The sequence below is a fragment of the Capra hircus genome, chromosome 12, assembly GCF_001704415.2.
Source record: "Capra hircus breed San Clemente chromosome 12, ASM170441v1, whole genome shotgun sequence".
In the NCBI taxonomy this organism is placed as follows: domain Eukaryota; kingdom Metazoa; phylum Chordata; class Mammalia; order Artiodactyla; family Bovidae; genus Capra; species Capra hircus.
Window position 1 is genome coordinate 62,694,390 of NC_030819.1, and position 23,193 is coordinate 62,717,582.

At 39.1% G+C, this 23,193-nt stretch overlaps 1 protein-coding gene across 2 annotated transcripts in view; it reads right to left on the minus strand.

The window, feature by feature from the left end:
• Window positions 1-14,704, minus strand: part of TRPC4 (transient receptor potential cation channel subfamily C member 4) — a 211,806-nt gene extending 197,102 nt beyond the window's left edge. Inside the window, exon 1 of one of the 2 annotated variants that reach the window (XM_018056677.1) lies at window positions 14,321-14,704. The gene's annotated coding sequence lies outside the window, so the exon portion shown is untranslated. Of the gene's footprint in view, window positions 1-13,027; window positions 13,264-14,320 lie in introns of those variants that run through there. The other variant, XM_018056676.1, reaches the window with a different exon arrangement.

A 23,193-nucleotide genomic window follows, 5' to 3' on the forward strand; every position in this document is an offset into this window, starting at 1 on the left:
GACCATGTGATGAACTGTTTTCCATGGATATAGATGTAGTCTTCAGGACCATGGTCACAACCATGGCTGCCGACTATGGGCTGAGGGACAGGTTAGGACTGTCATCTCAAAAGACAAATATGCAACTCATTTCTGGGTCAGGACCAACCAGCACTGAGCATAGAATTTAATCAAACTCCTCACTCTCTTCTGGGGAAACGTAAGTGATCTTTTACCCAGACCCTTTCCACTTAGGCTTCATCATACTTAAAGCCAGTTATTAACCTGTAAGAGGCTGTGGGGAAAATGTAAGATTCTGCAGCCCCAGAAGGTTCAGTGCTGACAACCTAACTCACTCATCAGGGTGGAACTGAGGCCATGCTGTGCTGGGTCCAGTGATGGATCTAGACTGTCGGCCCTGGGAAGAGAGCATCCTCCCCATCTACTCCTGAATCCATTTTGTACAAAAGAAAACCACAGTATATATTTTTTCGAAAAAGACAATGCAGATCTTCAGGTAAACAAAGACCGATTTGGATCATATGAACACAACTAGCAGATACGGTAATCAAATGCTGAAGTGATACTGCTGAAGAATTCAGAGGCAATATCTCACAGGCTGGTTTGGCTGATGCCTCAAGTTAAAGGAGAAGGTGTACTATCATGTTGGGTGCATCCACAGAACACCTTTAAGGAAATTTATCAAGCCTTAGGCAATTTCAGCCGTAACAGTTATAACTGTAACACAAACAGCAGTGAGCACTGACACTTTCCCGTCTTTATGTAATGGATTTTGAATGGGAGAAATGAAGATTACTCAGAAAACCACAGGCCTGAAAAAAATCTCACCTCAGTGACAAAGAGGTCAAATTGCGATTGCATTACATTGCTCTACTTTTTGTTCATTTAATAGTGTGTTTGTGATTCAGTAAGAAAGAGCCATTAGTTGAAACTTCATTACAATTGATTTGAGTCACATTAATAAGGTTTTACTTAGAATTTATTATTTTATACAAAATAGCTTTAAATTGGTTGTTTAAAATAATTGTTTTAAAGTCAAAGACTTGGTAATTTTGTAAGAATAATGTTATTTCTGAGCTAATAAGAAAAATCAGATTAAAAATTCTGAAACTACATTGCAGTTGCTACATTTCTCTCTCTGTGGGTATAATTATGTGTCTATACTATACCATATACATATAATTTCTTTCTTTTAAACACTTTGACTCAATTTTTTGGCACTAAATTCAAAATATAAAAGAAGTACTTGTGTTTCTGACTATGATGGAATGGCATGTAGTGGCCTAATATTTCTTTTGATAACATTTAGAAAAGCTGGGTAAATATAAACAAACAAGCAAATAAATCTCTATCTAAAAAAGAGCTGCCGTTATCATACTAAGTGAAGTTAAGTCAGACAAAGACAAATAGCATATATCACTTATAAGTGGGATCTAAAAACATGATACAAGTGAACTTATTTACAAAACAGAAACAGATTCATAGACTTAGAAAACAAACATGGTTACCAAAGGGGAAAGGTAGGGCAGGGATAAATTAGGAGGTTCAGATTAACATATATACACTGCTATATATAAAATAGTCAACAAGGACCTACTGTATAGCACAGGGAACCCTACTCAATACTCTAATAACTTATGGGAAAAGAATCTGAAAAAGAATGGATATTTGTATATGTATAGCTGAATCACTTTGCTGTACACCTGAAACTAAGACAACATTGTAAATCAACTATACTTCAATTTGAAATAAATTTTTAAAAAATCAGCTTAAAAAAGAGTTGCAAAGATAACAAGTACTTGAAGAGTCAGTATCTTAGTTGGAGAGAAACCACTGAGAGATGACTTGACCTTCTACAAACCACATTTCCTCTCAATGCATTTGCCAAGGCGAATACAAGGGTCTCATGTCCTGGTAAGAAGGGAGACAGACAGAAGTATGTCTTACACTCAGCAGCTCTTTTCTCAAAGCATTTGTTAAAATCTTAAGCTTTGCAGGAAAATAATTGAGAAAGCTGCTGAAATTTAGGGCAGAGTATTCATCAATCTTGCAAAACTGCAGAGATAAAGTTATTATCCTGGAACCTTAAAGGAGGAGTGGTCTTACTACATAGCCAAGGTGCTTAGACCCTGGAGTCCTATAACATATCCTGGGGGTCAACCAGGGGTTCATGGGCTTGCAAAGGTTGAAATTAACCTCTTATCTGCCCAGGTTCTGATTGGTTTAAGATGTTTACTCCCATCTTATCTGCCTGCCAGAAGATAGATAAAACCATTCAAAATATCCAGATAACAGCAGAGAAAGCAAATATGCATGGAAATACATTATACGAATAATTAATAAAAGAATACTAGAAATATGGCACAGAGGAAAAGGAAAAAAATATGAATAATTGGAGGCATTAAAGGGGAAAAGGTAAGTGCAAAACTACCTTGGAAGGTTAATGAACAAGAATTTTCCAATACCTATGAAAGATATCGTCATATTTAAAAAGTGTTTCGAATACCAAGCAACAGAAATCTAAAAAGCTCAGTTTGGTACATAATCGTAAAACTAATGAAAACAAAGGACGAAAAGAAAGCATAAAAGCAACTAAAAATAAAGAATATATTGCCCTCAAAGGAGCCATAATCAGACTGATGGTTGACATTTCAGCAGAAATGATAGAAGCTAAAAGTCAACTGAGGAGCATCAAGTACTGAAAGAAAAAAAATTTCTAATCTAAAATACTCCAAACAATAGAAATAGCCTTAAAAGTGAGACCAAATAAAAACATTTTCAGTCAAACAAAAACTGAGAAAAGTTTTGGCCCACTACACTAAACATGATGAAGAGAGCTCTTGGTTCCCTGCAGATGGATGGCAGAGGGCATCTGAGGACAGCAGGTGTAGCATCCGCAATGATAATAATATAAAAGAAAACTAAAATAAAAATAAAACAGATTTATAATTCTTCTTAAAAAAATTAAATCTATCCTAACTCAGTCCATTCCTTTACCAAAGGCATGTGTCTCTATGAATAAAATTTTATTTTTTAAAAGATCAATATATTGTCCTTCAAGTTTATTTCCACCATTACTGTGATAATAAATAAAAAAGACAACAATAGCTCATCAACAGTCAGATATATATTTTGTATTGGTTGATCTCACAATATATGTCAAATAATTGGCAAACACTTTCAAAGTGCTGCTATGAATTTTAGGAAAATAAAAGCATTTGCTGCATGCATTACAATTAAAATGTCAAATTCTTTTTAAAATTAATGAGTAGTGATAATATATCAGTAGTATATCTTAAGTATTTGTTATTTCAGATGACACTTAAGATATTCACACAGATTTTTATAGTGAATTCGTATAGCATTTATCCTTATAATTATGGTTAGCATTCATTTCAGTGTAAAGCACAAAAATGGGCAGAAATCTCAGTTTCAACCACATAATGATTTTCCCATCATAATGGAGCAGAGTACAACTGACCATTTGTCTTAAGCCCAATAGTTTAATTGTGCCCCTTCTTGTATATCAAGAAAGAATGTAACAATATGAAATCCCCTTTCTTAAAGTCCTTTGCTTAAGCCCTACTTGATATGAAATTTTCTTAAATACATTACAAAGAAACTTTTATCTGTAACTTACAGAAAAGAAACGAGTATTTTATCAGAAGCCATAATTCATTACAGGTTGCAATTAAATTTCACCATGAATACAGAACCTTACCACACTTTTATAAATGTCCAGAAAAATAAATGTTCATCATAGTTGCCATCCACCTATGGAAATAGCCTGATCTGATAGAGGCAGCAGGGAATGTGGGTTCCTATATGGCCGTTCCTCTGTCATTAACCTCCAGTCTATGCGGGAGCAGCCCTACGCACAGGACCAACTGGGCAATTGAAGATGTTCATCTGTAGGTATAATGATGGATGGAGTGCAAACAGCAGATATGCAATGTTGCATTGGAGATGAACCAAAGGATACATGAAACCCTTTGAGCAGTCACTGTCTTTATTATACCTGTATATCCACTTCATTATGATTAAAATCAAAATAAGTTCTGTCAGACTATGAAATACTCCTAAAAGCTACTGAATAGCAATATATTCTATGAGCAGAGATTACCTTTAATCACATTCAATATTTGACATGCAATCCTTGTATATTTTTGAAGATCTTGACTTATTAGAGAGTATCTCAGCTTTCAAATAACTTTAAACTGAAATGAATCAAGGTTATATGGTTCAAATATATCTAGGCTATTCAACAATGGATCATTTCAAAAACACGGTGTGTTGACTTCTTCTCAATTAGGTTGTCTCCTGTCTCTATTTTTATTTTGTAGACATCTACGTTAAGAAAAAAAATTAGAGGCTAAAATATTGCATTATAAAACAGATTTTATGCATTTTGTGCTTATAAGAACCATTAACTATTAATCTAAAAAAGAGGTGATTTTAATATATATTTGTTCTCAATATTTCAATTATAGCAATGTAATAACTAGTAAGAAAATATTTAGGAAGATTAGAAAGTTCTGGTTTTAGTGGTTCCCTGTTCAGTACAGCAAACAAAAAGCAGCTTTTGTTCTTCAAGTTAAAATCACTGATATTTTATATGTTAGGGAAAATTCTTTATCATAAGGACTATTATAATGAAATGTTTTTTCATTAAGGCTTCTTTTATTCATGAAAGGGCAAAATCATTTGCTGGTTCACTTTGTTCCAAGAACATGCTGGAGTGCTAAATGAAAATACGCGGTTCAGTTCTCTAAGTAGCTTGCACATTACAAATCAGAATGTTAAGCTGTGAGGTTAAAATGAACCAGATAAGCAAGTAAGTCTTTTGCCTCTGCCAACATTTTCTTTTTATACAGCACATACAGGGAGACATATCTTTTTTTTAGATACAAAGCTATTTCATATCCTACAGAGCAATAATAACCCTAATATTTGAGTGTTCTTTAAAAATATTTCTTTCTCTTTAATTGTAGAGGCTCTCAGAGGCTTAGAGATAGGCACTCTGATTATTTCGCATGATGATTCTCAGAAAATAAAAAATCCTGGTAAACAGTGGATAGCCCTAGGAATGAAGCTCCCAAAAAATTATTCCACAAAGAAGAATGTAGCTGACTGCAGTCCCTTTTTAGTTCTGCAAATTTAAGGTCATGAGGTAGATGGTCTATTTTGAGGTCTTCAATACATCCTCAGCTGTAGACATAAGGGCTTCCTAGAAAACATGAACAGGGCATATTGAGAACTCTTAGATGATTCTAGAATGGGTCCATACAAGACTTTCTTGAGCCAAAGTGTTTTATCTCCCAAGGCAATGGGATAGGGTTATGAGGATCCAAGTTAAGACACCCCTAGCTTTAAAATGGTCTTCTTCTCTTAGGTTTGCTTCCTTGGTTCAAAGGGGGATTGGGCACCATGTGGGTATATCATCACCAAAAATCCATCAAGACTTTGGAAAACAATGTATCTCCTTTGAATGGTTAACTCAGTAATATCTATATATAAAAGAAAGTGCCATCTTTAACAGTGTCAATAATGTTATGTAATTTGAACATAAATTTATAGTTGGAAACTCGAAGCCCTATTTTTATAGGAAACAATAATTTGAGACAAGGAAGAGAAGATGGATTTGGATTTCTTCCAGTGTGACCCGATGTCATTGTTTTTAATTCCAATTGTAGACTATTATCTTAGTTTGACTCGCGTTATTTTCTTAATGAGTTTTCCATTTCCATGAGAAGAGATCAGGTGACAATAAGACAGTGAAATGTCTACAAGATAACAGGGGACACTTGAACACTTTCTTTGAAATCATAAACAAAAAAGGTGAGATGTACCTCTTTATTCTTAGCATCTAGCGGGGAGGACTGTCATGCATTAAATAAGTCCTTCATCAAACATTCCATGTGTGTATATACATGCGTGTGTGTGTATGTATACAATATGTATCTGCTATTCAAAAAAAAGCATTTGGCAAGATATGAATGCATATCTTTAAAAAAAAAACTTTTGAGTTAGATGACCTTGTAAGTCATTCAGTACATGTCTAACCATTCCATAGGGACACTAACACACTGGCAAGTAACTTCTATTGTCTTTTATGGGCTACTCTACCTTCTTTGCTAATAATTTTAACCTCACTATCTGTGGTAATTACTCTGCAAGCATCATCTTAAGAACCTGTCCCCAGGAGCAGTCTCCCACTCTTTCTCATTCTGTACTACTTATATGGCATTATACATAGCTATATGTATAGGTTTACTTACTTATATATACACACATAGTACATACAGATGGAGATATATATATATATATATTTATGTTTAATTAATGAATTCAAAACCAGGTTTTAAGTGTTGGCGTATGTTTAAATGCACATATATATATTTGTATATATATGTGTGTGTGTATCACTATACAATTAAGTGAATTCAAAAATTGCTTATCAAACTACGACCACCACAGAAGAGAATCCATTTAAGTGTAGTCTTCAGTGTGATCTTCAGGGTATGCAGCCCTACTCTACCTATCATGAAGGAGATTTTTATATAAAATGATACCCCTGTTTCACAAACAGTTGGGATGGTTATATATAAAACACGATGGACTCTCCACCCTTCACCCAATGTACATTATGCATCACTCCTGTCCTTTCATCCATCATTTTTGGGGTGGTTCATTCAGGTATGTGACCAGTTCCTTGAAAGAAGAGCATGTTAAAATACAGAGGTTGAGCACAGCAGCTGACAACAATCACTCATGCATTCATTCCATTCGCCCATTCAAAAAGCATATGTTGAACACTAAGTATCTTAATTCTGTGAAAATAAAAATTATGATGCATTGAGCTATGAACTATGATTCCGGTATGCACAGGGTATTAGCTAACCCAACTGTATAGCTTCTTCACCATTATTTAGAGGCAAAACATATTAAAAGTGTAGTAGGGTACCTGAGACCTTCCCAGGTGGCTCAGTGGTAAAGAATCCACCTGCCAAGCAGGAGAGGCAGGTTCCATCCCTGGGTTGAGAAGATCCCGTGGAGAAAGAAATGGCAACCCACTCCAGTATTCTTGCCTGGGAAATCCCATAGACAGAGGAGCCTGGTGGGCTACAGTCCATGGGGTCACAAACAATCAGACACAAGTTGGTGACTAAACAACAACAAAGGGTACATGAACACTGTTCATAAACTTTCATTTGTAACAAGTTTACCAGGCAGAATAAAAAGAATAAAAGACTACTCACCGCCCTCCCAAAAATAAAAGCTCATGCCACCTACAACTGGACATCATAAGCTGTCAAGGCTTTGACATGAATTCTCAGCATAATTTAATGATTGCAATCACACCAAAGAGGTCTCTGACTGCCTTGAGTTCAGTAAGTATTCCTGAGAAATATTCTTTCAACCCTAATCACACTTATGGTGTAAAGGAACAAAAACTCCCTCCTAAGAATTTCAGCACAGCACCACTTAAACTAAAGCACATTAATAACTGACTATATAAATTCTGTGAAAATGAGCATTATAGAGTCACCAGTTGACTGGAAGTTATGTCCATTGAGTATCAGTGGGTTAATGTTTATAACATAGGAAGTAACACAGTACTCACAATATCATATAAGTGCAAATTATTATTATAATGGCTTCACTAGATAAATAAATTAGCTCATGGTTTAGCAATGGAATTATAAAACTATGAAATAAGTAGGCTTAATTGCAAAGGTGTAATATTTATGACAGTCTAAGTCACTTTAAAACTCATACATTTTTGAGTATCCTCTGGATTTCTTAAAGGAGTTTACTGTCTAGTTTAGGAGACAGACCTCTATCCATCTGTAAGGTAGACTATAACAAGGGTTTAGCTTGTATTTATACTTGAGACACCTGGAGACATGAAGGAAGCTTTCAAGGAGACAGTGATATTGAGCTAGGTTTAGTGCCTGGAGAACATTTTGACAGGAAGCAGTAAGAGAGAAGTTATTCTGTAGAGAGGGAGCTGTGCCTGAAAATGCAAAGATGAAGATCTCATTCGTGTGTCACTAATCTATTTATTCAATTATCCATTTACTAACATTCAAACAATATCTACTGAATAGGTATCACCAGTGCTAATTTTTGTCATATATGATATATATTCAAAAAATTTATTTCCTCAACTTCAGTGTCAATGGGTTTCTGGATTTAAGCACATTGGTTTTAAATGCAGGTGTATTTTTTTTTTTTTAATTGGCAAATGTGTTAAAATGTGCCACCAGCTGAACCATGTCTTTTGGGATGAATGAAAAAGTGCTCCCTTCATTAAATACCAAGGGACATGCAAAATAATTAAGCAATTAAAATTAAGACAAAAACACTTCTCTAGAAATTTCATTTAACACTGATAAGATTAACATAAACCTGTCTTAACATGACTGTGTTTTGTACAAAGACATTTTATCAACAGCCTACAGATGTTTTCAAGGTTTGAATGACAATTTTTTATTTAGAAATTTTAATTTCACAACTATTTAAAAGTCTATTATCTAGAATTTTATCCATGGAAATAAGCTTTGTTTTTCTTTCCATGCATATTACATTTAGATTCAAGAGTAAGAAAGGAAATAATTTTGAGAACAATTGGCTTGAGCTGAGTATCTCATCTCCTTCTCTGCTTCAAAACAGATAGAGCCTTAGTTAACACAGTGTTGTGTCAAATTCTAGAGTTATAATGGGGTCGTGTATGTCCCAATGTTACAACATTTGAAAAACTAAATAAATAAATGGCTATAAGAATCCAATGAACACATAGATCTTGTTAAAAGATTACTAATTTATTTTTGAAACCATAAGAATCAAGTAAAAGGAATATTGACTTTAAAATCAAGTAGACATGGGTTCAAATTCTGACTCTACCACAAAGAAACTATGTGATTTTTTTTTTCTTTTTGGTAGTAATTTAGCCTTTTCAGATTCTTTAAAAGTTAGTAATAATACCTTAGTGTTAGGGTAGCTGTGAAGATAAAAAAATTTAAGTTTCTAGCACAGTTCCTGGCATACCTTAAGTACTCATAAATACTCACTTACTCTCTTTTTCCCACTTTCCTTTTTTGGTAATAATTCTTATCTTCCTGTCTTAAGTAAATTTTACTATTGATAATATTTGTTCAAGGAAATGACTTATGGTAACTTTTCAACATTTTTAGACCGTAGCACCCTACAGGCAGTATATAATGAATGCGTATCTGATTCATTACATTTCACTTGCCATTTCTCAAAAAGAACGGAGTGTGCTAGATAAAGCTATTGAGGCCTATTTTTAAATTAATGTTTTACTTAACATTTTGAATTTTATGTATAAAACTGGGCCCATGTGTCACCTGTTGCTTCTCAAGAAGCCATTACTCAATGACACGGCCAAGTTTCAAAGGAAACGTTTTTTCAAAGCATTGACTAATCTACACTAATATTAATGGGCTATGACCTACAGTTTAGTTACAAGAAAAGATCAACTGCTGAAACCATTATCTCTCTTTCACAACCTGTTTAAGTGAAACAACTTTCAGAAGAACCATTGAGACTTAAGAATTTCACTCCACGTACTAAATAGTTCATGGAACCACATAGTTTCAAACTGATATATTTTCAACGTATGTGTCTTTAATTTTCAGTTCCACCAATGAAAAGCTTCTTCTTCTGAAAGTATTTTTTCATCATAGGTGTTATTTTGGTAGTACCAATGTTCTCAGGGAGTGAGTCTATATTTGTACTAATTAAATAGATATAGCCATGATATCACATTCCTGATCAAAATATTCTCAAATCTCTTAAAATATTAAGGTCTCAATGCAGCTTGGAGGATTAGAACCAGGAAACATAAGGAGAGGAAAGATATTAATAGTTCCAAAACAGCTTTTCATCACAACTAGATAGAAGTAAATGTCCAGTTTAAGTTGGGTTGAACTAATCAGTTGTAATGTTTATTTGGTATGAATATGTGTTGTGGGGAGTGATGAAGCATAAATTAGGTGAAAAGACAAGGTTTTGTTTTGAGCTGTCTCTTCAACATCATTTTTAATAAGAACCAAAATGCTTCTGGTGGGTTTTCCAAAGATATTAAAGAGGTGAATAACCACTAGTTTGAGTTAGGCCCAGACAATACAACTTGGAAAGAAAAGAGGCACATTAGAATCTGATCTCATGAAATGTTCAGCCATCATGATTTTGGAAAAAAGAAAACTTAATAGTTTATACTTCCCTTCACCTAGCTTGTTTTTAGAAATCAAACAATCACATTTTCAAAAGAAAATATTCAGTCTACAGTTTTACTTTCCTAGCTGGTGTTTATCATTTCTTCTCTATCTTTATTTACAAAATCCTTTCTCTTTGAGCACTGATATTCACAATATTAACTACGGAACAAAAATGTACCTATTTTTATTTTTATTTCAATATATGAATTAATTAGAAAAGGTAGATCATGCAAGTTTTCAGTTGTTAAATATGTTAATGATCTGAATTGTCATAAATTATCCTGGCAATTAAACATGCAGGTGCAAAATCATGACAATATTTTCTGCAACGTATTTATGAAAGTATTTTCAATTCAGAGGGGTTAACTGGCACATTCATAATGGTTATTTTTGTACTTCAATAGAAATTTATCACATTTATTATAAGCTTTAAGTTTAAAATGTGTGTACTGAATAAGATGCAAATTTCCTTTAATCAGAAAGAATAAAAGCAATGTCTGGTGTTTCCTACTTATATAAAATATGAATTAATAGAGGTTATCTTATGTGAAGAAGGAAATGGCAACCCGCTCCAATATTTTTGCCTGGGAAGTCCCATGGACAGAGGAGCCTGATGGGCTACAGTCCACAGGGTCTGCAAAGAACTGGGCATGACTTAGCGACTAAACAACAACAAACTTAGACAGAAAGTTATTTGATCTCTTACACCTTCAATAACCAAAGTGGCCATATAATTCATATAGAACTTTAGTTTTCTAAAATTTTTTCTTTGTAATCTGAACTTGACTTTTCAGGAATAACTGCCACAGAGACATAAATAATGTAAAATTACAAAACTTTAAAGCTTATAAGTAATGGAAGTTTACTCCACTTCTTATGCCTGTGAGAGTGACCATGAAGCAAGTAAACTGAAACATATTTTTCAAGAACCAAGCTTTTCAGAAAGAGAGTTAATATATTTGACAGGTTTTACTAAACAGACATGTCTTATATCTCTTGCACTTAGTTTATGCTTTGATGAATGCCCATGTTCCTTTAAGTTCTCACCTAAACGGAAGAAATTCTCTAAATTTGCAATTATGAATCTTCTTGCTATGCCTTATTTAAGCTGTCTACCTAACTATATATTTATTCACCCAGGGAATATTAAGCACCTCTTATGCATCAATTCCATTAACCTATTAGTATTTCTCTTCATATGTAACTTCCTTGGCATGAACCTATTGGCTCTTCAGTTCACAACATCAAGCTTAACAGAGTAACTGAGCTCTGATCAGAACTCTACTGAAAGCCTCTGCGGGTCGGTGGTCTCATTCAGGAAGAGGAAAGTGCTTGCTTGCTTTCTACTGGTACTAACCCTCCCTTAATTCAAGATATTTGCATAAAATACTTTGATAAAGCCAATGTAACTTCTATTAATGTGCTGATTCACATTAATTCAGTCTTTAAGGTGCTTCTTTAGCAAGCACTTATCTAACTGAATTTTGATTCTAATATTTAAACTACTAATTATCCCTTTATCTTACTGACTTTTTGCCTACCATACTTAAAAGGAGAGGTCTTGGTCTACTGTCCGGGTTAGAAGTGGGTATAGAAGTAGGTATTACCATCTAAGTTTAAATAGCCAGTGATTTCAATACCCATGATTTCAATGTTTTAACATATCCACACGTTCTTACTCTCCCTAATTCAGAATTTTTCTTAAAAAAATAAAAACACAACAAACTCTAGCCAACCTTTTCACTTATAGAATTTGTAGTATCTTTTGTGCAGCAATGACTGTAATAGGAAATCCAGAAATTATATGAGAACTGATTTTTTTTTTTTCAATTTTACATGTCTGTTGTAAATTTCCTTTTAATAAAAGGAGTAAACCTTGTTTCTGCCTCCTCCCACTCTTTTGGCTTGGTGCTTACTCAGAGTAAGCCAACTTGCTGCATCTTACAGTTATGGATATTAACTGAGAAGGGCCCCCCTAAGAAAGCATGTGAACAGGGATACACCATAGTGAATACGGGCAAGTCCGGAGCTCCCTGTCTCAGTCTCTCCCAGCCCTCCATCCCCTTCCAGGATTCTCTAGTTGCCTCATCACAAAAGACAACCGACTTCTCAGCTAGAACAAGTTGTGCAGCGAATCTCAGTGATTCAGCCAAGTAGCAGATAGGGTCACTGGCTTAATTGGAATCTCAGTAGCCAAGCGAACTAGGAATCCCTTAGCCTGGGTCCAGCGACACAGATCGAAGTGTTTCCGTGTTTTGATAGAGAATGAAAATGACGCAGAGTTTAACTGACAGGATATTGACCACCGTCGTTTCTTTATTACCCCAGTTTAGGTACCAGAGTCTAGGGCTCCCTTATATGCGCCCAGGGGCCACCAAGATCTCCCACCTTCCCCAAATGCGTAAAAGGCTAAAAACAGCCTTCCCCAGCTCCCCAGCTCCACGGCGTGGCTTCTTGCTGCTTTGTTTACCATATAAGTCACACCAGGGGTTCACTCTTTGCCCTCTCCCCTGCTTTAAAGCCGGATGCGGTAAGATGCTGAGAAACATCCCCAAACTCTCGTTCAGCCCAGGTCAACCACAGAAAGCTTCACAGATCCGGTCCCCAGCCCTAAAGAGAAACCTTGCAGAGCCCGAGCCTCTGGATCCAGTAACCCCCAGGGATGTCCGCTTCCCAAGAGGGAGCAGGCTTCCCAGGCAGCTTGAGAAACTTAACCGAGATCCCAGAAACGAGGGGAGGTGCGGCTCCGGCCAGATGGAGCTCTGAGGCGACACCCTTTTTACCTGCAAAGTTGCGATCTTCTGGCCGAAGGGGGTTGGAGTCGAGGCCGGCGGCGCGAGTGCTCTGCCCGGTGCCAGCACGCCCGGCAAATTCCGACGGGATCTCCTTAGTCTTCGCCGAGTTTCCGAGCATTCCAAGGAAAACGCACGAAGCTGGAGCCCACGCAGCTGGCACCGAACTGGGCGGAGTGAGGATGCTCTGAGAGTGATGCCGCGCGAGGCGGGGGAGGGGAGGGCCTGGGGCGAGGGGGAGGTGAGCTCCAGGGGAGGAGAACCTCACCCACCCCGGCCCTTAAGGACCCCTCCGGGTAAAGAGCGTTCCCACGGCTGTCAGCCGACGAACCCAGAGGAAGGCACCCCTCCCTGCATCTCCGGTGGCGGCCTGACTCCGGGTCAGTGCAGCCCGGGTTCGGAGGGGACCACTCGGAAAGAAGCGCGTCCCACGCGCCGCTCTGCGAGGCGGTGGAGGTGGACCCGCGCGAGGGCAGGACCCGGGGAAGGGCCTCCGCCGCCCCGGGGCCAGATGTCTGGGGTCAGCCCGTTGGGCAGGCGAGCTCACCGCATGCCAGCTGTTATCCAGTCCAGTGTGTGGCCAGTACCCCACCCTGTGACCCTGGAGGCGAGCCAGACACACCTCCAGGCTCCGGGCGGGCTCACCCCCCAGGCTGTCCGACTTCAGTTCGCGTCAGAACCCGGCCGCTGATCACCCTGCTCCCACCCAAGTAACAAGACCCGCGCGGCAGGTCCCCCGACTTGAAAAAGTAGCCCCCACCCTCCTCACCCGGTATCTCGCAAAGCTTCTCCCTCTCCGGCTCCCGGGGGTCCCGGCACCCCCTCTCGCGTCCTCAAGGTGTCAGACTTCCCCTGCAAGAGCAGGCGTCTGTGACTCGCTACTAGTGTCCACAATGGAGACAGTCGCAACGAGTAAATGACGAGGCGGCGTTCCACCCACCCTCAATCCAGCTCGCTCTTTCCAACGAAATCAGTAAGTTCCCAAATTTTAAACAAACCCCCTCCCCTCCCCCGCCCCCCGCCAAGTGCGCACCAGCCTAGGGGCGCGAGGTCCAGTTGCTCCAGGTGCGATGTATTGTATTGAGTGTGTGTGTGTGTGTGTGTGTGTGTGTGTGTGTGTGTGTGTGTGTGTGTGTGTGCTGGTGGTGGTGGTCCCATCAGCGTACTGACTATTTCAGGATAAAAGTTATTTTCTGGCCATCACTGTGGTGTTCACACCTGAAAATCAGATTAAAGTGTTTAGAGGAAATGTCATATATATTGGCAAAGTTGGCAATAACTTACTTGTTGGTCACTGCGGCGCGGTGATTCCCAGCTTGTCACTCCGGGAGGCTTGCTTGGTCACGACCCTGGGACTGGAGAGTCCAATCTGTAAAATAGAGAGTGGAGTCCACGCGGAATCCTAGCTAGCGATTACTCGGCTTGAGACCCTTGGTTCTACTGGATTCCGTTTCATTTCCCAAAAGCCCTGGGGTGAGCCACTGGTCTCCAGTCGCATCTCAGCAGATGCTTCTCTGGCTTTGCGCTTGTGCAACAGGAGTGGCCACTCTTTCTCCCCGTCCCAGCCACGCGTTGTTACACCTTCTGGGAATCAGGGCTCTGACGACTGCGGGGAGGCGGACCATTTTCTTCCCAAGAAATATTCCCCCAAGGGAGTTAAGGGTAGGCGGCAAGCTGGACCCACGCAGCCTCCAAAGCCCAAAATTAAGAGAATTTCCTTCTTGGCTGTCTTATTTTCTACTTATTTTTTAGTTCACAAGAGTTGAGAGCTTTTTTTTCTTTTTGAGTATTTACATGAGTAAAGAGGAAATTGCTAAGGATCACCCACTGGGGTGATGCGCATACTGTTTGGTTTTTTTTTAATCACTTTTCTTATTCCTAAATGTTTCTTTCTCTCTAGTTTACAGCTCTTCTCATGGGTTTATCCTAAGCCCAGCCTTGACTTCTGTTGTAAATTTCTAAGTCGTCTCCTCCCCCATATGAATACCCAGTTGGCCAGAGGCAAAGGTAGTTCCTACAGTATCTCTCCAGAAAACAAGTGTACAAACAACAGGGGGATTCTTTTCTTTCCTTGAATCTTTCTTATTTTACTTCTTTACCACAAAAGTACTTTAATATCTTTAAACACTTTGTAGAATGTTTTCATGCTAAACAGTGATGAAATATGCAGGAATACGTGTATCTGTCAAAGAAATAGAGGAAAACAACAGAATGGGAACGACTAGAGATCTCTTCAAGAAAATTAGAGATACCAAGGGAATATTTCATGCAAAGATGGACTCAATAAAGGACAGAATGGGAATACCATACCACCTGATTTACCTCTTGAGAAACCTATATGCAGGTCAGGAAGCAACAGTTAGAACTGGACATGGAACAACAGACTGGTTCCAAATAGGAAAAGGAGTACCTCAAAGCTATATATTGTCACCGTGCTTATTTAACTTATATGCAGAATATATCATGAGAAATGCTGGGCTGGAAGAAGCACAAGCTGGAATCAAGATGCTGGCAGAAATATCAATAACCTCAGATATGCAGATGACACCACCTTTATGGCAGAAAGTGAAAAGGAACTAAAAAGCCTCTTGATGAAAGTGAAAGAGGAGAGAGAAAAAGTTGGCTTCAAGCTCAACATTCAGAAAACGAAGATCATGGCATCTGGTCCCATCACTTCATGGCAAATAGATGGGGAAACAGTGAAAACAGTGTCAGACTTTATTTTTGGGGGCTCCGAAATCACTGCAGATGGTGACTGCAGCCATGAAATTAAAAGATGCTTACTCCTTGGAAGGAAAGTTATGACCAACCTAGATAGCATATTCAAAAGCAGAGACATTACTTTGCCAACAAAGGTCCGTCTAATCAAGGCTATGGTTTTTCCAGTGGTCATATATGGATGTGAGAGTTAAACTGTGAAGAAAGCTGAGTGCTGAAGAATTGATACTTTTGAACTGTGGTGTTGGAGAAGACTCTAGAGAGTCCCTTGGACTGCAAGGAGATCCAACCAGTCCATTCTGAAGGAGATCAGCCCTGGGATTTCTTTGGAGGGAACAATGCTGAAGCTGAAACTCCAGTACTTTGGCCACCTCATGCGAAGAGTTGACTCATTGGAAAAGACTCTGATGCTGGGAGGTATTGGGGGCAGGAGGAGAAGGAGACGGCAGAGGATGAGATGGCTGGATGGCATCACTGACTCAATGGACGTGAATCTGAGTGAACTCTGGGAGTCGGTGATGGACAGGGAGGCCCAGCGTGCTGCGATTCATGAGGTCGCAAAGAGTAGGACACGATGAGTGACTGAGCTGAACTGAACAGAAAGTGTATCTATAGGCAAGGTAATAAACTTTAATAATACATACAAGTCTACTTTCTAACAAGGGAAGGGAGGACAATATATATGAAAATCTATTTTATACATAATAGATTATAAAATCTATTTTTCATGAAATAATTTCTATCCCCATTGTTGTTGTTTGCAGTTGTTTAGTTGCTAAGATGTGTCCCACCTTTTTGTGACCCCATGGACTGTACCCCACCAAGTTCCTTTGCCCGTGGGATTTCCCATGCAAGAATATTAGAATGGGTTGCCATTTCCTTCTCCAAGGGATCTTCTGGACCCAAGGATGGAACCTACGTCTCCTGCGTTGGCAGGCAGATTCTTTACCCTGGCGCCACCTGGAAAGCCTCAGTTGAGTTCAGTGCTCAGTCGTGTCCAACTCTTTACGACCCCATGAATCGCAGCATGCCAGGCCTCCCTGTCCATCACCAACTCCCAGAGTTCACTCAAACTCACTTCCATCGAGTCAGTGATGCCACTGAGCCATCTCATCCTCTGTCATCCCCTTCTCCTCTTGCCCTCAATCCCTCCCAGCATCAGAGTCTTTTCCAATGAGTCAATTCTTCACATGAGGTAGCCAAAGTACTGAAGTTTTAGCCTCAGCAACAGTCCTTCCAATGAATACTCAAGACTGGTCTTATTTAGGATGGACTGGTTGGACCTCCTTGCAGTCCAAGGGACTCTCTAGAGTCTTCTCCAACACCACAGTTCAAAAGTATCTATTCTTCAGCACTCAGCTTTCTTCACAGTCTAACTCTCACATCCATATATGACCACTGGAAAAACCATAGCCTTGACTAGATCGACCTTTGTTGGCAAAGTAATGTCTCTGCTTTTGAATATGCTATCTAGGTTGGTCATAACTTTCCTTCCAAGGAGTAAGCGTCTTTTAATTTCATGGCTGCAGTCACCATCTGCAGTGATTTTGGAGCCCCCCAAAATAAAGTCTGACACTGTTTCCACTGTTTCCCTATCTATTTCTCATGAAGTGATGGGACCGGATGCCATATATGCCCATTAATCATCAGTAATTAAAATGTTTCAATACCTAAGAAGTAAAAGTGAAGCTAATATTCATGAGGTAATGTTTTATTTCAGCCTTTAATAAACAAAACTCTACATATTTTGTTTATGTGTGTCTTTTAAAGTAAAGTGTAATCAGTCAGTCAGGCAGTTCAGTTGCTTAGTCATGTCCGACTCTTTGCAACCCCATGGACTTCAGCATGCCAGGCCCACCTGTCCATCACCAACTCCAGGAGTTTACTCAAACTCTTGTCCATTGAGCTGATGATGCCATCCAACCATCTCATCCTCTGTCATCCTCTTTTCCTCTCACCTTCAATCTTTCCCAGCATCAGGGTCTTTTCAAATGAGTCAGTTCTTCCATTAAAGTGGCCAAAGTACTGGAGTTTCAGCTTTAGCATCATTCCTTCCAAAGAAATCCCAGGGCTGATCTCCTTCAGAATGGATTGGTTGGATCTCCTTGCAGTCCAAGGGACTCTCAAGAGTCTTCTCCAGCACCACAGTTCAAAAGCATCAATTCTTCAGTGCTCAGCTTTCTTTATAGTCCAACTCTCACATCCATACATCACTACTGGAAAAACCATAGCTTTCACTAGATGCACCTTTGTTGGCAAAGTAATGTCTCTGCTTTTTAATATGCTCTCTAGGTTGGTCATAACTTTTTTCCAAGGAGGATCTTTTAATTTCATGGCCGCAGTCACCATCCGCAGTGATTCTGGAGCCTAAAAAAATAAAGTCTCTCACCATTTCCACTGTTTCCCCATCTATTTGCCATGAAATGATGGGACCAGTTGCCATGATCTTAGTTTTCTGAATGTTGAGTTTTAAGCCAACTTTTTCACTCTCCTCTTTCACTTTCATCAAGAGGCTCTTTAGTTCTTCTTTGCTTTCTGCCATAATGGTGGGTGTCATCTGCATATCAGAGGTTATTGATATTTCTCCTGGCAGTCTTGATTCCAGCCTGTGCTTTGTCCAGTCCAGGATTTCTCATGATGTACTCTGCATATAAGTTAAATAAGCAGGGTGACAGTATACTCCTTTCCCAATTTGGAACCAGCCTGTTGTTCCATATCCAGTCCTAACTGTTGCTTCCTGACCTGCATACAGAGTTCTTAAGAGGCAGGTCAAGTGGTCTGGTATTCCCATCTCTTTAAGAATTTTCCAGTTTGTTGTTATCCACACAGTCAAAGGCTTTGGCATAGTCAATAAGGCAGAAGTAGATGTTTTTCTAGAACTCTGTTGCTTTTTTGTGATCCAGTAGACTGTTGGCAATTTGATCTCTGGTTCCTCTGCCTTTTCTAAATCCAGCTTGAACATCTGGAAGTTCATGATTCATGTATTGCTGAAGCCTGGCTTGGAGAATTTTGAGCATTACTTTACTAGCGTGTGAGATGAGTGCAATTGTGTGGTAGTTTGAGCATTCTTTGGCATTGCCTTTCTTTGGGACTGGAATGAAGACAGACCTTTTCCAGTCCTGTGGCCACTGCTGAGTTTTCCAAGTTTGCTGGCATGTTGAGTGCAGCACTTTCACAGCATCATCTTTCAGTATTTGAAACAGCTCGACTGGAATTCCATCACCTCCACTAGCTTTGTTCGTAGTGATGCTTCCTAAGGCCCACTTGACTTCGCATTCCAGGATGTCTGACTCTAGGTGAGTGATCACACCATCATGATTATCTGGGTTGTGAAGATCTTTTTTGTACAGTTCTTCTGGAACTCCACATAGTAAGATGAGCGCATGCCTTTGTAATACATTTAAAAATATGTGCCAAAGGAAGGGGCCTGTGATGACACATACCCACTGGTTAAAGATTAAGAACTTGACTGCCATTTGAGCCTCGGTACCAAATATAGGCCTGCCTCTGCCTGTCTCTGGCTTCCCAGGTGGCCCTAGTGGTAAAGAAGCCTCCTGCCAATGCAAGAGACATAAGAGACACGGGTTTGATTCCTGGGATGGGAAGATCCCCTGGAGGAAGGCATGGTGACCCACTTGTATTCTTGTCTGTAAAATTTCAGGGTCAGAGAGAGGAGCCTGTCTGGCTATAGTACAGAGGGTGGCAAAGTTGGACACAACTGAAGCGATTTAGCACACACGCCTGTCTCAGGATATGTTCTTTAAAACAAATGGCATCCCTGTAATAATGCTAGTGAGAGACATTTTGTCTATCTCCCTAATTTGTCAGTTTTTTCATAAAAAATGTGCTCATGTATCTGCAATAAATACAAAACAACCATCTGAGTAGGCTGTGCTAGGACAACCATCTGAGTAGGCTGTGCTTCCCAGGGAAGAAGAATGTTCTATTGATCCTGGAGCCTCATTTGCAACACTTTCATGTGCTTATTGATTGCTAACCACACACCACCTGCTAAAATGATTACAAATTACATGAAAGTTATTTGAAATCTATTTAAACAATACAGAGAACTGCATATAATAGTCTTTAGCAATTGAAGGACAATTTGCTTTTGTTAAAAGTTAACGCACAAATATGACATCATTCCACAAACCTGCCATCCACTTAAAATGCAATTCACTGAAGTCACAGAAATTTACAATAAATTGTTATAGGGTTACCTTAAATTTCTTTTTAGTATTTCAATCAGAAAAACAAGAAAGTCCTCCATTTGAAATTGTGCGCTCAGTTGCTGAGTTGTGTCCAACTCTTTGCGACCCCGTGGGCTGTAGCGTGCCAGGCCTCTCTGTCCATGTGATTCTTCAGGTAAGAATACTGGAGGTTGTTATCCAAGGATGGAACCTATATCTCCTGCATCTCTTGTACCTCCTGCAAGGTGGATTCTTTCCTACAGTGCCACCTGGGAAGCAGCAAAAGATAAGTGAGTAACCCTGGAAACGATAGCAGGGAAACAATTCTCTACAACGCCAGTTTGTTCATAGCTAAACTGTATCCTTTATCTACCTTCAAAAAATGTTTTCTGTTTCCAAGTCTTCTTCAAAAGTATTCATTTTAATGGATTACTATGTATTTGCATAAAATATTAAGTGGTTCTCAAGTCATGAAAGTGTGGTTTGTTTTTACAGTATTATTCCTATTGTAAGATTTTGCTGAAAGCCTTGGTATACCCACTTTTCTCTGTAAATCCAATTACATCCCCAGAATAGATTTTTGGAAATAGAACCATTGCATCAAAATGAAGACATATCTTACAGTTAATGCTATGTGTTATACGTGATTTATTGAGCCCTCATCAACATGAGGTATATGTAAATTTTTTTCCCTCTTTTCTTTCTACAGTTTTTTCTGACTTCCTATTTTTTAAAAATGTCACCTCAGTGTAATGAGTTATATTATTAGACAATGTGACTGTCTGTGTATTATGCTCTTCTATTTGTTTCCTTTTATGGTGAGTTAGTATAACTTTTTAATACTTGGGTTTTAAGGGGTTTTGCCCATTTGACTTGTAATAGATTTTTGTTGTTGTTGTTGTTCAGTCACTCAGTCATGTCTGACTCTTTGCAACCCCATGGACTGCAGCACACCTGGCTTCCCTGTCCTTCACTGTCTCCTGGAGTTTGCTTAAACTCATGTTCATTGAATTGATGCCATGTAGCCATCTCATCCTCTGTCATCCCGTTCTCCTCCTGCCCTCAATCTTTCCCAGCATTAGAGTCTTCTCCAAAGAGCTGGCTCTTCACATCAGGTTGCCAAAGTTTTGGAGTTTCAGCTTCAGCCTCATTCCTTCCAGGGAATATTCAGGGTCGATTTCCTTTAGAATTGATTGGTTTGATCTTCCTGATGTCCAAAGTTTACCATACATATAGTAGATATTTCTCATTTTTACTTACTGTTGACATTTTGGATAATGTTTTATTTTAAAAATGGAGACTGTTGAAAGAAACTAGGAAATAGGGTATGGACCAACTTAGTTAGACCTTTTTGAATTTTCCAAAATGCTTGTGCCCCAGATATAAGAAGAGTTAAGCATGACTATAGGAGCTTTCCAGGTAGTGCTACTGGTAAAGAACCTACCTGCCAATGGAGGAAACATAAGAGACCAAGGTTTGATCCCTGGGTCAGGAAGATCCCCTGGAGGAGGGCATAACAACAACTTCAGTGTTCTTGCCTGGAGAATCCCATGGACAGAGGTGCCTGACAGGCTACAGTCCATAGAGTCACAAAGAGTCAGACACAACTGAAGCAACTTAGCACACACACAAGGATTTGTTCAGCTGCTCAGTCGTGTCCAGCTCTTTGAGATCCCATGGACTGCAGCATGCCAGACTTCCCTGTTCTTCATCTCCCAGAGTTTGCTCAAACTCATGTCCATCGACTTGGTAATGCCATCCAACCATCTCATTCTCTGTCATCCCCCTTTCCTCCTGCCTTTAATCTTTCCCAGCATCAGCATCTTTTCTAAGGAGTCAGCTCCTCACATCAGGTGGCCAAAGTATTGGAGATTCAACGTCAGCATCAGTCCTTCCAATGAATATTCAGGATTGATTTTCTTAAGGATTGACTGGTTTGATCTCCTTGCTGTCCAAGGGACTCTCAAGAGTCTTCTCTAACACCACAGTTCAAAAGTATCAATTCTTTGACGCTCTGCCTTGCTTATGGTCCAGCTCTCACATCCATACATGACTACTGGAAAAACCATAGCTTTGACTATAGTGATCTTTGTTGGCAAAGTGATGTCTCTGCTTTTTAATATGCTGTCTAGGTTTGTCATAGCTTTTCTTCCAAGGAGCAAGCATCTTTTAATTTCATGGCTGTAGTCACCATCTGCAGTGATTCTGGAGCCCAAGAAAATAATGTCTGTCGCTGTTTCCATTGTTTCCCCATCTATTTGCCATAACGTGATAGGACTGGATGCCATGATCTTTGTTTTTTGAATGTTGAATTTTAAGCCAGCTTTTTCACTCTCTTCCATCACCTTCACCCATTCCAGTCCATTTTAGTTAGCTTATTCCTAGAATGTCGACTTTCACTCTTGCCATCTCCTGCTTGACCACTTCCAATTTGCCTTGATTCATGGACCTGACATTCCAGGTTCCTATGCAATATTGCTCTTTATGTCATTGGATCTTGCTTCTATCACCAGTAGCATCCACAACTGGGTATTGTTTTTGCTTTGGCTCCATCGCTTCATTCTTTCTGAACTTATTTCTCCACTTATCTCCAGTAGGATATTGGGCACATACTGATCTGGGGAGTTCCGCTTTCAGTATCCTATCATTTTGCCATTTCATACTGTTCATGGGGTTCCCAAGGCAAGAATACTGAAGTGGTTTGCCATTCCCTCCTTCAGTGAACCACATTCTATCAGACCTGGCTTCCCTGTCCTTCACTATTGATATTGATATTTATTGATATTTCTCCTGACAATCTTGGGACACTCATCCACTATTTCTCAGTCTTCTGGCTTTCTGAATAAATTCACTCATTATTCCTTGCCCCAACATATCATCTCTTGATTTACTGGCCTGTTGAGCTTCAAGCAGTATGAGCTTAGACAAATTCCAGCTTTGTTATATTTTGGAGGTTGCAGTCTTTTCCTAGATCTAGAATGGAAGTAGGTACCATTAGGGGACCTGAGTAAGATATTTTGGTTGCCTCAAGAAACAGAAGGAATAGCCTTGCAGAAGCCCATTTGCCTATTGTATATTAATGTTTAATAATGTATGTAATGCATATCAATTTTGAAAAAGGGAGGAGATAGTGAGACTTGGCTAAATCCTGATTTCAGGAGAGTAGCTTTGCACAATATCTAATGCAAAGTACTGGTGCAATATCAATTTTGTTGTACAATTCATGTTCTTTTCTCTTACTTTGAAATT